Source organism: Triticum aestivum, chromosome 1D (assembly GCF_018294505.1).
Source record: "Triticum aestivum cultivar Chinese Spring chromosome 1D, IWGSC CS RefSeq v2.1, whole genome shotgun sequence".
NCBI lineage: Eukaryota > Viridiplantae > Streptophyta > Magnoliopsida > Poales > Poaceae > Triticum > Triticum aestivum.
In genome coordinates, this window is record NC_057796.1 from 361284191 (window position 1) to 361299245 (window position 15055).

Sequence of the window (15055 nt, forward strand, 5' to 3'; positions counted from 1 at the left end):
TGTCGTTCTGAATCAATTTTGCGCAGTGTTAACTGAAACATGGATATCTGACTCATACGGAGTCCGTTTTGGCTCCACAAGTAGTCAAAACATTTGTGATGACCATATGCTTCAAAGGATTCTTTCATAGGGAACTTTTGGAGAACTTTTCTTAAGGAGTTCGTTTAGAAACTTGTATAGAAACTTTCTTAATGAGCATTCGACAAACGCATTTCGAGAAGATACACAAAGTCCCCGCTATGGACCTAGTGTATCATCATAGCTGAGGTCTCTTGCATTTCCCTACAAGTAATTGGATCTCATATGGAGATGCTTAGTAAAATAGAATGGAAAAAATTGAATGCAACTACACAAGAACTAGCTTATAAGTGTCGTTCGGAATCAATTTTGCGTAGTGTTAACTGAAACATGGATATCTGACTCATACAGTCAGTTTTGGCTCCACAAGTAGTCAAAACGTTTGTGACGAGAAGATGCTTCAAAGGATTCTTTCATAGGGACCTATTGGAGAACTTTTCTGAAGGAGTTTGTTCAGAAACTTGTATAGAAACTTTCTTCATGAGCACTCGACAAACGCATTTCGAGAACATACACAAAGTCCCAGCTATGGACTTGGTGCATCATCATAACCGAGGTCCCTTGCATTTCCCTACAAGTTCTCATATGGAGATGTTTAGTGAAGTAGAATGGAAAAAATTGAATGCAACTACACAAGAACTAGTCTGTAACTGTCGTTCGGAATCAGTTTTGCCCAGTGTTAACTGAAACATGGATATCTCACTCACACGGAGTCCGTCTTGACTCCACAAGTAGTCAAAACGTTTCTGATGACCAGATGCTTCAAAGGATTCTTTCATAGGGAACTTTTGGAGAAGTTTTCTTAAGGAGTTCGTTCAGAAACTTGTATAGAAACTTTCTTAATGAGCACTCGACAAACGCATTTCGAGAACATACACAAAGTCCCAGCTATGGACCTAGTGCATCATCATAACTGAGGTCTCTTGCATTTCCCTACAAGTAATTGGATCTCGTATGAAGGCGTTTAGTGAAGTAGAATGGAAAAAATCGAATGCAACTACACAAGAACTAGTTTGTAACCGTCTTTCGGAATCAGTTTTGCGCAGTGTTAACTGAAACATGGATATCTGACTCATACGGAGTCCGTTTTGGCTCCAGAAGTAGTCAAAACGTTTGTGACGACCAGATGCTTCAAAGGATACTTTCATAGGGAACTTTTGGAGAACTTTTCTGAAGGAGTTCGTTCAGAAACTTGTATAGAAACATTCTTAATGAGAACTCGACAAACGCATTTCGAGAACATACACAAAGTCCCAGCTATGGACCTAGTGCATCATCATAACCGAGGTCTCTTGCATTTCCCTACAAGTAATTGGATCTCATATGGACATGTTTAGTGAAATAGAATGGAAAAAATCGAGTGCAACTACACAAGAACTAGTCTGTAACTGTCGTTCTAAATCAGTTTTGCGCAGTGTGAACTGAAACATGGATATCTGACTCATACGTAATCCATTTTGGCTCCACAAGTATTCAAAACATTTGTGACGACCAGATGCTTCAAAGGATTCTTTCATAGGGAACTTTCGGAGAACTTTTCTTAAGGAGTTCGTTCAATAACTTGTATAGAAACTTTCTTAATGAGCACTCGACAAACGCATTTCGAGAACATACACAAAGTCCCAGCTATGGACCTAGTGCATCATCATAACTGAGGTCTCTTGCATTTCCCTACAAGTAATTGGATCTCATATGGACATGTTTAGTGAAATAGAATGGAAAAAATCAAGTGCAACTACACAAGAACTAGTCTGTAACTGTCGTTCTGAAATAGTTTTGCGCAGTGTGAACTGAAACATGGATATCTGACTCGTACGTAATCCGTTTTGGCTCCACAAGTATTGAAAACATTTGTGATGACCAGATGCTTTAAAGGATTCTTTCATAGGGAACTATTGGAGAACTTTTCTTAAGGAGTTTGTTCAGAAACTTGTATAGAAACTTTCTTAATGAGCACTAGACAAATGCATTTCGAGAACATACACAAAGTCCCAGCTATGGACTTGGTGCATCATCACAACTGAGGTCTCTTGCATTTCCCTACAAGTAATTGGATCTCATATGGAGATGCTTAGTGAAGTAGAATCAAAAAAATCGAATGCAACTACACAAGAACTAGTCTGTAACTGTCGTTCGGGATCAGTTTTGGGCAGTGTTAACTGAAACATGGATATCTGACTCATACGGAGTCCGTTTTGGCTCCACAACTAGTTAAAACGTTTGTGACGACCAGATGCTTCAAAGCATGCTCTCATAGGGAACTTTTGGAGTACTTTTCTTCAGGAGTTCGTTCAGAAACTTGTATAGAAACTTTCTTAATGAACACTCGACAAACGCATTTCGAGAACATACACAAAAGGCCCAGCTGTGGACCTAGTGCATCATCTTAACTGAGGGCTCTTGCATTTTCCTACAATTAATTGGATCTCATATGGACATATTTAGTGAAGTAGAATGGACAAAATCGAGTGCAATTACACAAGAACTAGTCTGTAACTGTCGTTCTGAATCAGTTTTGCGCAGTGTTAACTGAAACATGGATATCTGACTCATACGGAGTCCGTTTTGGGTCCACAAGTAGTCAAAACATTTTTGACGACCAGATGCTTCAAAGGATTCTTTCATAGGGAACTTTTGGAGAACTTTTCTTAAGGAGTTTGTTCAGAAACATGTATAGAAACTTTCTTAATGAGCACTCGACAAACGCTTTTCGAGAACATATAAAAAATCCCAGCTATGGACCTCGTGCATCCTCATAACTGAGGTTTCTTGCATTTCCCTACAAGTAATTGGATCTCATATGGAGACGTTTAGTGAAGTAGAATGGAAAAAATCGAATGCAACTACACGAGAACTAGTTTGTAACTGTCGTTCGGAATCAGTTTTGCGTAGTGTTAACTGAAACATGGATATCTGACTCATACGGAGTCCGTTTTGGCGCGACAAGTGGTCAAAACGTTTGTGACGACCAGATGCTTCAAAGGATTCTTTCATAGGGAACTTTTGGAGAACTTTTCTTAAGGAATTCGTTTAGAAACTTGTATAGAAACTTTCTTAATGAGCATTCGACAAACGCATTTCGAGAACATACACAAGGTCCCAGCTATGGACCTAGTGCATCATCATAACTGAGCTCTCTTGCATTTCCCTACAAGTAATTGCATCTCAGATGGAGATGCTTAGTGAAGTAGAATGGAAAAAATTCAATGCAACTACACAAGAACTAGTTTATAACTGTCGTTCGGAATCAGTTTTGCGTAGTGTTAAGTGAAACATGGATATCTGACTCATACAGAGTCCATTTTGGGTACACAAGTAGTCAAAACATTTGTGACGACCAGATTCTTCAAAGGATTCTTTCATAGGGAACTATTGGAGAACTTTGCTTAGGGAGTTTGTTCAGAAACTTGTATAGAAACTTTCTTAATGAGCACTCGACAAACGCATTTCGAGAACATACACAAAGTCCCAGCTATGGATTTGGTGCATCATTATAACTGAGGTCTCTTGCATTTCCCTACAAGTTCTCATATGGAGATGTTTAGTGAAGTAGAATGGAAAAAATGGAATGCAAATACACAAGAACTAGTCTGTAACTGTTGTTCGGAATCAGTTTTGCGCAGTGTTAACTGAAACATGGATATCTGACTCACACGAAGTCCGTCTTGGCTCCACAATTAGTCAAAACGTTTCTGATGACCAGATGCTTCAAAGGATTCTTTCATAGGGAACTTTTGGAGAACTTTTCTTAAGGAGTTTGTTCAGAAACATGTATAGAAACTTTCTTAATGAGCACTCGACAAACGCATTTCGAGAACATATAAAAAATCCTAGCTATGGACCTCGTGCATCCTCATAACTGAGGTTTCTTGCATTTCCCTACAAGTAATTGGATCTCATATGGAGACGTTTAGTGAAGTAGAATGGAAAAAATCGAATGCAACTACACGAGAACTAGTTTGTAACTGTCGTTCGGAATCAGTTTTGCGTAGTGTTAACTGAAACATGGATATCTCACTCATACGGAGTCCGTTTTGGCGCCACAAGTAGTCAAAACGTTTGTGACGACCAGATGCTTCAAAGGATTCTTTCATAGGGAACTTTTGGAGAACTTTTCTTAAGGAGTTCGTTCAGAAACTTGTATAGAAACTTTCTTAATGAGCACTCGACAAACGCATTTCGAGAACATACACAAAGTCCCAGCTATGAAACTAGTGCATCATCGTAACTGAGGTCTCTTGCATTTCCCTAAAAGTAATTGGATCTCATATGGAGATGTTTAGTCAAGTAGAATGGAAAAAATCGAATGCAACTACACAAGAACTAGTCTGTAACTGTCGTTCGGAATCAGTTTTGCGCAGTGTTAACTGAAACATGGATATCTGACTCATATGGAGTCCGTTTTGGCTCCACAAGTAGTCAAAACGTTTGTGACGACTAGATGCTTCAAAGGATGCTTTTATAGGGAACTTTTGGAGAACTTTTCTGAAGGAGTTCGCTCAGAAACTTGTATAGAATCATTCTTAATGAGAACTCGACAAACGCATTTCGAGAACATACACAAAGTCCCAGCTATGGACCTAGTGCATCATCATAACTGAGGTCTCTTGCATTTCCCTACAAGTAATTGGATCTCATATGGACATGTTTAGTGAAATAGAATGGAAAAAATCAAGTGCAACTACACAAGAACTAGTCTGTAACTGTCGTTCTGAAACAGTTTTGAGCACTGTGAACTGAAACATGGATATCTGACTCATACGTAATCCGTTTTGGCTCCACAAGTATTCAAAACGTTTGTGACGACCAGATGCTTTAAAGGATTATTTCATAGGGAACTATTGGAGAACTTTTCTTAAGGAGTTTGTTCAGAAACTTGTATATAAACTTTCTTAATGAGCACTAGACAAACGCATTTCGAGAACATACACAAAGTCCCAGCTATGGACTTGGTGCATCATCATAACTGAGGTCTCTTGCATTTCCCTACAAGTAATTGGATCTCATATGGAGATGCTTAGTGAAGTAGAATCAAAAAAATCGAATGCAACTACATAAGAACTAGTCTGTAACTGTCGTTCGGAATCAGTTTTGCGCAGTGTTAACTGAAACATGGATATCTGAGTCATACGGAGTCCGTTTTGGCTCCACAAGTAGTCAAAACGTTTGTGACGACCAGATGCTTCAAAGCATGCTCTCATAGGGAACTTTTGGAGAAATTTTCTTAAGAAGTTCGTTCAGAAACTTGGGTAGAAACTTTCTTAATGAACACTCGACAAACGCATTTCGAGAACATACACAAAAAGGCCCAGCTATGGACCTAGTGCATCATCATAACTGAGGTCTCTTGCATTTTCCTACAATTAATTGGATCTCATATGGACATATTTAGTGAAGTAGAATGGACAAAATCGAGTGCAACTACACAAGAACTAGTCTGTAACTGTCGTTCTGAATCAGTTTTGCGCAGTGTTAACTGAAACATGGATATCTAACTCATACGGAGTCCGTTTTGGCTCCACAAGTAGTCAAAACATTTGTGACGACTAGATGCTTCAAAGGATTCTCTCATAGGGAACTTTCGGAGAACTTTTCTTAAGGAGTTTGTTCAGAAACTTGTATAGAAACTTTCTTAATGAGCACTCGACAAACGCATTTCGAGAACATACACAAAGTCCCAGCTATGGACCTAGTGCATTTTCATAACTGAGGACTCTTGCATTTCCCTACAAGTAATTGGATCTCATATGGAGAAGTTTAGTGAAGTAGAATCGGAAAAACTGAATGCAACTACACAAGAACTAGTTTGTAACTGTCGTTCGGAATCAGTTTTGCGTAGTGTTAACTGAAACATGGATATCTGACTCATACGGAGTCCGTTTTGGCTCCACAAGTAGTCAAAACGTTTGTGACGACCAGATGCTTCACAGGATTCTTTCACAGGGAACTTTTGGAGAACTTTTCTTAAGGAGTTCGTTCAGAAACTTGCGTAGAAACTTTCTTAATGAGCATTCGACAAACGCATTTCGAGAACATACACAAAGTCCCAGCTATAGACCTAGTGCATCATCATAACTAAGGTCTCTTGCATTTCCCTACAAGTAATTGGATCTCATATGGAGATGCTTAGTGAAGTAGAATGGAAAAAATTGAATGCAACTACACAAGAACTAGTCTGTAACTGTCGTTCGGAATCATTTTTGCGCAGTGTTAACTGAAACATGGATATCTGACTCACACGGAGTCCGTCTTGGCTCCACAAGTAGTCAAAACGTTTCTGATGACCAGATGCTTCAAAGGATTCTTTCATAGGGAACTATTGGAGAACTTTTCTTAAGGAGTTCGTTCAGAAACTTGTATAGAAACTTTCTGCATGAGCACTCCACAAACGCATTTCGAGAACATACACAAAGTCCCAGCTATGGACCTAGTGCATCGTCATAACTGAGGTCTCTTGCATTTCCCTACAAGTAATTGGATCTCATATGGAGGCGTTTAGTGAAGTAGAATGGAAAAAATCGAATGCAACTACACAAGAACTAGTTTGTAACTGTCGTTCGGAATCAGTTTTGCGCAGTGTTAACTGAAACATGGATATCTGACTCATACGGAGTCCGTTTTGGCTCAACAAGTAGTCAAAACGTTTGTGACGACCAGATGCTTCAAAGGATACTTTCATAGGGAACTTTTGGAGAACTTTTCTGAAGGAGTTCGTTCAGAAACATGTATAGAAACATTCTTAATGAGAACTCGACAAACGCATTTCGAGAACATACACAAAGTCCCAGCTATGGACCTAGTGCATCATCATAACCGAGGTCTCTTGCATTTCCCTACAAGTAATTGGATCTCATATGGACATGTTTAGTGAAATAGAATGGAAAAAATCGAGTGCAACTACACAAGAACTAGTCTGTAACTGTCGTTCTGAATCAGTTTTGCGCAGTGTGAACTGAAACATGGATATCTGACTCATACGTAATCCGTTTTGGCTCCACAAGTATTCAAAACATTTGTGACGACCAGATGCTTTAAAGGATTCTTCAATAGGGAACTATTGGAGAACTTGTCTTAAGGAGTTTGTTCAGAAATTTGTATAGAAACTTTCTTAATGAGCACTAGACAAACGCATTTCGAGAACATACACAAAGTCGCAGCTATGGACTTGGTGCATCATCATAACTGAGGTCTCTTGCATTTCCCTACAAGTAATTGGATCTCATATGGAGATGCTTAGTGAAGTACAATCAAAAAAATCGAATGCAACTACACAAGAACTAGTCTGCAACTGTCGTTCGGAATCAGTTTTGCGCAGTGTTAACTGAAACATGGATATCTGACTCATACGGAGTCCGTTTTGGCTCCACAAGTAGTCAAAACATTTGTGACGACTATATGCTTCAAAGGATTCTTTCATAGGGAACTATTGGAGAACTTTTTTTAAGGAGTTTGTTCAGAAACTTGTATAGAAACTTTCTTAATGAGAACTCGACAAACGCATTTCGAGAATATACACAAAGTCCCAGGTATGGACTTGGTGCATCATCACAACTGAGGTCTCTTGAATTTCCCTACAAGTAATTGGATCTCATATGGATATGTTTAGTGAAATACAATGGAAAAAATCGAGTGCAACTAGACAAGAACTAGTCTGTAACTGTCGTTCTGAATCAGTATTGCGTACTTTGAACTGAAACATGGATATCTGACTCATACGTAATCCGTTTTGGCTCCACAAGTATTCAAAACGTTTGTGACGACCAGATGCTTTAAAGGATTCTTTCATAGGGAACTATTGGAGAACTTTTCTTAAGGAGTTTGTTCAGAAACTTGTATAGAAACTTTCTTAATGAGCACTAGACAAACGCATTTCGAGAACATACACAAAGTCCCAGCTATGGACTTGGTGCATCATCATAACAGAGGTCTCTTGCATTTCCCTACAAGTAATTGGATCTCATATGGAGATTCCTAGTGAAGTAGAATCAAAAAAGTCAAATGCAACTACACAAGAACTAGTCTGTAACTGTCGTTCGGAATCAGTTTTGCGCAGTGTTAACTGAAACATGGATATCTGACTCATACGGAGTCCGTTTTGGCTCCACAAGTAGTCAAAACATTCGTGACGACCAGATGCTTCAAAGGATTCCTTCATAGGGAACTATTGGAGAACTTTTCTTAAGGAGTTTGTTCAGAAACTTGTATAGAAGCTTTCTTAATGAGCACTCGACAAACGCATTTCGAGAACATACACAAAGTCCCAGCTATGGACCTAGTGCATCATCATAGCCGAGGTCTCTTGCATTTCCCTACAAGTAATTGGATCTCATATGGATATGTTTAGTGAAATACAATGGAAAAAGTCGAGTGCAACTACACAAGAACTAGTCTGTAACTGTCGTTCTGAATCAGTTTTGCGTACTTTGAACTGAACCATGGATATCTGACTCATACGTAATCCGTTTTGGCTCCACAAGTATTCAAAACGTTTGTGACGACCAGATGCTTTAAAGGATTCTTTCATAGGGAACTATTGGAGAACTTTTCTTAAGGAGTTTGTTCAGAAACTTGTATAGAAACTTTCTTAATGAGCACTCGACAAACGCATTTCGAGAACATACACAAAGTCCCAGCTATGGACTTGGTGCATCATCATAACCGAGGTCTCTTGCATTTCCCTACAAGTAATTGGATCTCATATGGAGATGCCTAGTGAAGTAGAATCAAAAAAGTCGAATGCAACTACACAAGAACTAGTCTGTAACTGTCGTTCGAAATCAGTTTTGCGCAGTGTTAACTGAAACATGGATATCTGACTCATACGGAGTCCGTTTTGGCTCCACAAGTAGTCAAAACATTTGTGACGACTAGATGCTTCAAAGGATTCTTTCATAGGGAACTATTGGAGAACTTTTTTTAAGGAGTTTGTTCAGAAACTTGTATAGAAACTTTCTTAATAAGCACTGGACAAACGCATTTCGAGAATATACACAAAGTCCCAGGTATGGACTTGGTGCATCATCATAACCGAGGTCTCTTGCATTTCCCTACAAGTAATTGGATCTCATATGCAGATGTTTAGTGAAGTAGAATGAAAAAAATCGAATGCAACTACACAAGAACTAGTCTGTAACTGTCGTTCGGAATCAGTTTTGCGCAGTGTTAACTGAAACATGGATATCTGACGCATACGGAGTCCGTTTTGGCTCCACAAGTAGTCAAAACGTTTGTGACGACCAGATGCTTCAAAGGATGCTTTCATAGGGAACTTTTGGAGAACTTTTCTGAAGGAGTTCGTTCAGAAACTTGTATAGAAACATTCTTAATGAGAACTCGACAAACGCATTTCGAGAACATACACAAAGTCCCAGCTATGGACGTAGTGCATCATCATAACCGAGGTCTCTTGCATTTCCCTACAAGTAATTGGATCTCATATGGATATGTTTAGTGAAATACAATGGAAAAAATCGAGTGCAACTAGACAAGAACTAGTCTGTAACTGTCGTTCTGAATCAGTATTGCGTACTTTGAACTGAAACATGGATATCTGACTCATACGTAACCCGTTTTGCCTCCACAAGTATTCAAAACGTTTGTGACGACCAGATGATTTAAAGGATTCTTTCATAGGGAACTATTGGAGAACTTTTCTTAAGGAGTTTGTTCAGAAACTTGTATAGAAACTTTCTTAATGAGCACTAGACAAACGCATTTCGAGAACATACACAAAGTCCCAGCTATGGACTTGGTGCATCATCATAACAGAGGTCTCTTGCATTTCCCTACAAGTAATTGGATCTCATATGGAGATTCCTAGTGAAGTAGAATCAAAAAAGTCGAATGCAACTACACAAGAACTAGTCTGTAACTGTCGTTCGGAATCAGTTTTGCGCAGTGTTAACTGAAACATGGATATCTGACTCATACGGAGTCCGTTTTGGCTCCACAAGTAGTCAAAACATTCGTGACGACCAGATGCTTCAAAGGATTCCTTCATAGGGAACTATTGGAGAACTTTTCTTAAGGAGTTTGTTCAGAAACTTGTATAGAAGCTTTCTTAATGAGCACTCGACAAACGCATTTCGAGAACATACACAAAGTCCCAGCTATGGACCTAGTGCATCATCATAGCCGAGGTCTCTTGCATTTCCCTACAAGTAATTGGATCTCATATGGATATGTTTAGTGAAATACAATGGAAAAAATCGAGTGCAACTACACAAGAACTAGTCTGTAACTGTCGTTCTGAATCAGTTTTGCGTACTTTGAACTGAACCATGGATATCTGACTCATACGTAATCCGTTTTGGCTCCACAAGTATCCAAACGTTTGTGACGACCAGATGCTTTAAAGGATTCTTTCATAGGGAACTATTGGAGAACTTTTCTTAAGGAGTTTGTTCAGAAACTTGTATAGAAACTTTCTTAATGAGCACTCGACAAACGCATTTCGAGAACATACACAAAGTCCCAGCTATGGACTTGGTGCATCATCATAACCGAGGTCTCTTGCATTTCCCTACAAGTAATTGGATCTCATATGGAGATGCCTAGTGAAGTAGAATCAAAAAAGTCGAATGCAACTACACAAGAACTAGTCTGTAACTGTCGTTCGGAATCAGTTTTGCGCAGTGTTAACTGAAACATGGATATCTGACTCATACGGAGTCCGTTTTGGCTCCACAAGTAGGCAAAACATTTGTGACGACCAGATGCTTCAAAGGATGCTTTCATAGGGAACTTTTGGAGAACTTTTCTGTAGGAGTTCGTTCAGAAACTTGTATAGAAACATTCTTAATGAGAACTCGACAAACGCATTTCGAGAACATACACAAAGTCCCAGCTATGGACCTGGTGTATCATCATAACCGAGGTCTCTTGCATTTCCCTACGAGTAATTGGATCTCATATGGACATGTTTAGTGAAATACAATGGAAAAAATCGAGTGCAACTACACAAGAACTAGTCTGTAACTGTCGTTCTGAATCAGTTTTGCGTAGTGTGAACTGAAACATGGATATCTGACTCATACGTAATCCGTTTTGGCTCCACAAGTATTCAAAACGTTTGTGAAGACCAGAGGCTTTAAAGGATTCTTTCATAGGGAACTATTGGAGAACTTTTCTTAAGGAGTTTGTTCAGAAACTTGTATAGAAACTTTCTTAATGAGCACTAGACAAACGCATTTCGAGAACATACACAAAGTCCCAGCTATGGACTTGGTGCATCATCATAACTGAGGTCTCTTGAATTTCCCTACAAGTAATTGGATCTAATATGGAGATGCTTAGTTAAGTAGAATCAAAAAAATCGAATGCAACTACACAAGAACTAGTCTGTAACTGTCGTTCGGAATCAGTTTTGCGCAGTGTTAACTGAAACATGGATATCTGACTCATACGGAGTCCATTTTGGCTCCACAAGTAGTCAAAACGTTCGTGACGACCAGATGCTTCGAAGGATTCCTTCATAGGGAACTATTGGAGAACTTTTCTTAAGGAGTTTGTTCAGAAACTTGTATAGAAGCTTTCTTAATGAGCACTCGACAAACGCATTTCGAGAACATACACAAAGTCCCAGGTATGGCCCTAGTGCATCATCATAACCGAGGTCTCTTGCATTTCCCTACAAGTAATTGGATCTCATATGGAGATGTTTAGTGAAGTAGAATGGAAAAATCGAATGCAACTACACAAGAACTAGTCTGTAACTGTCGTTCGGAATCAGTTTTGCGCAGTATTAACTGAAACATGGATATCTGACTCATACGGAGTCCGTTTTGGCTCCACAAGTAGTCAAAACGTTTGTGACGACTAGATGCTTCAAAGGATTCTTTCATAGGGAACTATTGGAGAACTTTTTTAAGGAGTTTGTTCAGAAACTTGTATAGAAACTTTCTTAATGAGCACTGGACAAACGCATTTCGAGAATATACACAAAGTCCCAGGTATGGACTTGGTGCATCATCATAACCGAGGTCTCTTGCATTTCCCTACAAGTAATTGGATCTCATATGGAGATGTTTAGTGAAGTAGAATGAAAAAAATCGAATGCAACTACACAAGAACTAGTCTGTAACTGTCGTTCGGAATCAGTTTTGCGCAGTGTTAACTGAAACATGGATATCTGACTCATACGGAGTCCGTTTTGGCTCCACAAGTAGTCAAAACGTTTGTGACGACCAGATGCTTCAAAGAATGCTTTCATAGGGAACTTTTGGAGAACTTTTCTGAAGGAGTTCGTTCAGAAACTTGTATAGAAACTTTCTTAATGAACACTCGACAAACGCATTTCGAGAACACAAACAAAAAGGCCCAGCTATGGACCTAGTGCATCATCTTAACTGAGGTCTCTTGCATTTTCCTACAATAATTGGATCTCATATGGACATATTTAGTGAAGTAGAATGGACAAAATCGAGTGCAACTACACAAGAACTAGTCTATAACTGTCGTTCTGAATCAGTTTTGCGGAGTGTTAGCTGAAACATGGATATCTGACTCATACGGAGTCCGTTTTGGCTCCACAAGTAGTCAAAACATTTTTGATGACCAGATGGTTCAAAGTATTCTCTCATAGGGAACTTTTGGAGAACTTTTCTTAAGGAGTTTGTTCAGAAACTTGTATAGAAACTTTCTTAATGAGCACTCGACAAACGCATTTCGAGAACATACACAAAGTCCCAGCTATGGACCTAGTGCATCATCATGACTGAGGTTTCTTGCATTTCCCTACAAGTAATTGGATCTCATATGGAGACGTTTAGTGAAGTAGAATGGAAAAAATCGAATGCAACTACACAAGAACTAGTTTGTAACTGTCGTTCGGAATCAGTTTTGCGCAGTGTTAACGGAAACATGGATATCTGACTCATACGGAGTCCGTTTTGGCTCCACAAGTAGTCAAAACGTTTGTGACGACTAGATCCTTCAAAGGATACTTTCATAGGGAACTTTTGGAGTACTTTTCTGAAGGAGTTCGTTCAGAAACTTGTATAAAAACATTCTTAATGAGAACTCGACAAACGCATTTCGAGAACATACACAAAGTCCCAGCTATGAACCTAGTGCATCATCATAACCGAGGTCTCTTGCATTTCCCTACAAGTAATTGGATATCATATGGACATGTTTAGTGAAATAGAATTGAAAAAATCGAGTGCAACTACACAAGAACTAGTCTATAACTGTCGTTCTAAATCGGTTTTGCGCAGTGTGAACTGAAACATGGATATCTGACTCATACGGAGTCCGTTTTGGCTCCACAAGTATTCTAAACGTTTGTGATGACCAGATGCTTCAAAGGATTCTTTCATAGGCAACTATTGGAGAACTTATTGTAAGGAGTTCGTTCAGAAACTTGTATAGAAACTTTCATAATGAGCACTCGACAAACGCATTTCGAGAACATACACAAAGTCCCAGCTATAGACCTAGTGCATCATCATAACCGAGGTCTCTTGCATTTCCCTACAAGTAATTGGATCTCATATGGAGATGTTTAGTGAAGTAGAATGGAAAAAATCGAATGCTACTACACAAGAACTAGTGTGTAACTATCGTTCGTTCAGAAACTTGTATGGAAACATGGATATCGGACTCATACGGAGTCCGTTTTGGCTCCACAAGTAGTCTAAACGTTTGTGACGACCAGGTGCTTCAAAGGACTCTGTCATAGGGAAATTTTGGAGAACTTTTCCTAAGGAGTTCGTTCAGAAACTTTTATAGAAACTTTCTTAATGAGCACTAGACAAACGCATTTCGAGAACATAGACCAAGTCCCAGCTATGGACCTAGTGCATCATCATAACTTAGGTCTCTTGCATTTCCTTACAAGTAATTGGATCTCATGTCGAGATGTTTAGTGAAGTAGAATGGAAAAAATCGAATGCAACTACACAGGAACTAGTCTGTAACTGTCGTTCGGAATCAGTTTTGCGCAGTGTTAACTAAAACATGGATATCTTACTCATACGAAGTCCATTTTGGCTCCACAAGTAGTCAAAACATTTGTGACGACCAGATACTTCAAAGGATACTTTCATAGGGAACTTTTGGAGAACTTTTCTGCAGGAGTTCGTTCAGAAACTTGTATAGAAACATTCTTAATGAGAACTCGACAAACACATTTCGAGAACATACACAAAGTCCCAGCTATGGACCTAGTGCATCATCATAACTGAGGTCTCTTTCATTTCCCTACAAGTAATTGGATCTCATATGGAGACGTTTAGTGAAGTAGAATGGAAAAAATCGAATGCAACTACACAAGAACTAGTTTGTAACTGTCGTTCGGAATCAGTTTTGCGCAGTGTTAACGGAAACATGGATATCTGACTCATACGGAGTCCGTTTTGGCTCCACAAGTAGTCAAAACGATTGTGACGACTAGATCCTTCAAAGGATACTTTCATAGGGAACTTTTGGAGAACTTTTCTGAAGGAGTTCGTTCAGAAACTTGTATAGAAACTTTCTTAATGAGCACTCGACAAACGCATTTCGAGAACATACACAAAGTCCCAGCTATGGACTTGGTGCATCATCATCACCGAGGTCTCTTGCATTTCCCTACAAGTAATTGGATCTCATATGGAGATGTTTAGTGAAGTAGAATGAAAAAAATCGAATGCAACTACACAAGAACTAGTCTGTAACTGTCGTTCGGAATCAGTTTTGCGTAGTGTTAATTGAAACATGGATATCTTACTCATACGAAGTCCATTTTGGCTCCACAAGTAGTCAAAACATTTGTGACGACCAGATGCTTCAAAGGATTCTTTCACAGGGAAATTTTGGAGAACTTTTCCTAAGAAGTTCGTTCAGAAACTTTTATAGAAACTTTCTCAATAAGCACTCGACAAATGCATTTCGAGAACATACACATAGTCCCAGCTATGGACCTAGTGCATCATCATAACCGAGGTCTCTTGCATTTCCCTACAAGTAATTGGATCTCATATGGAGACGTTTAGTG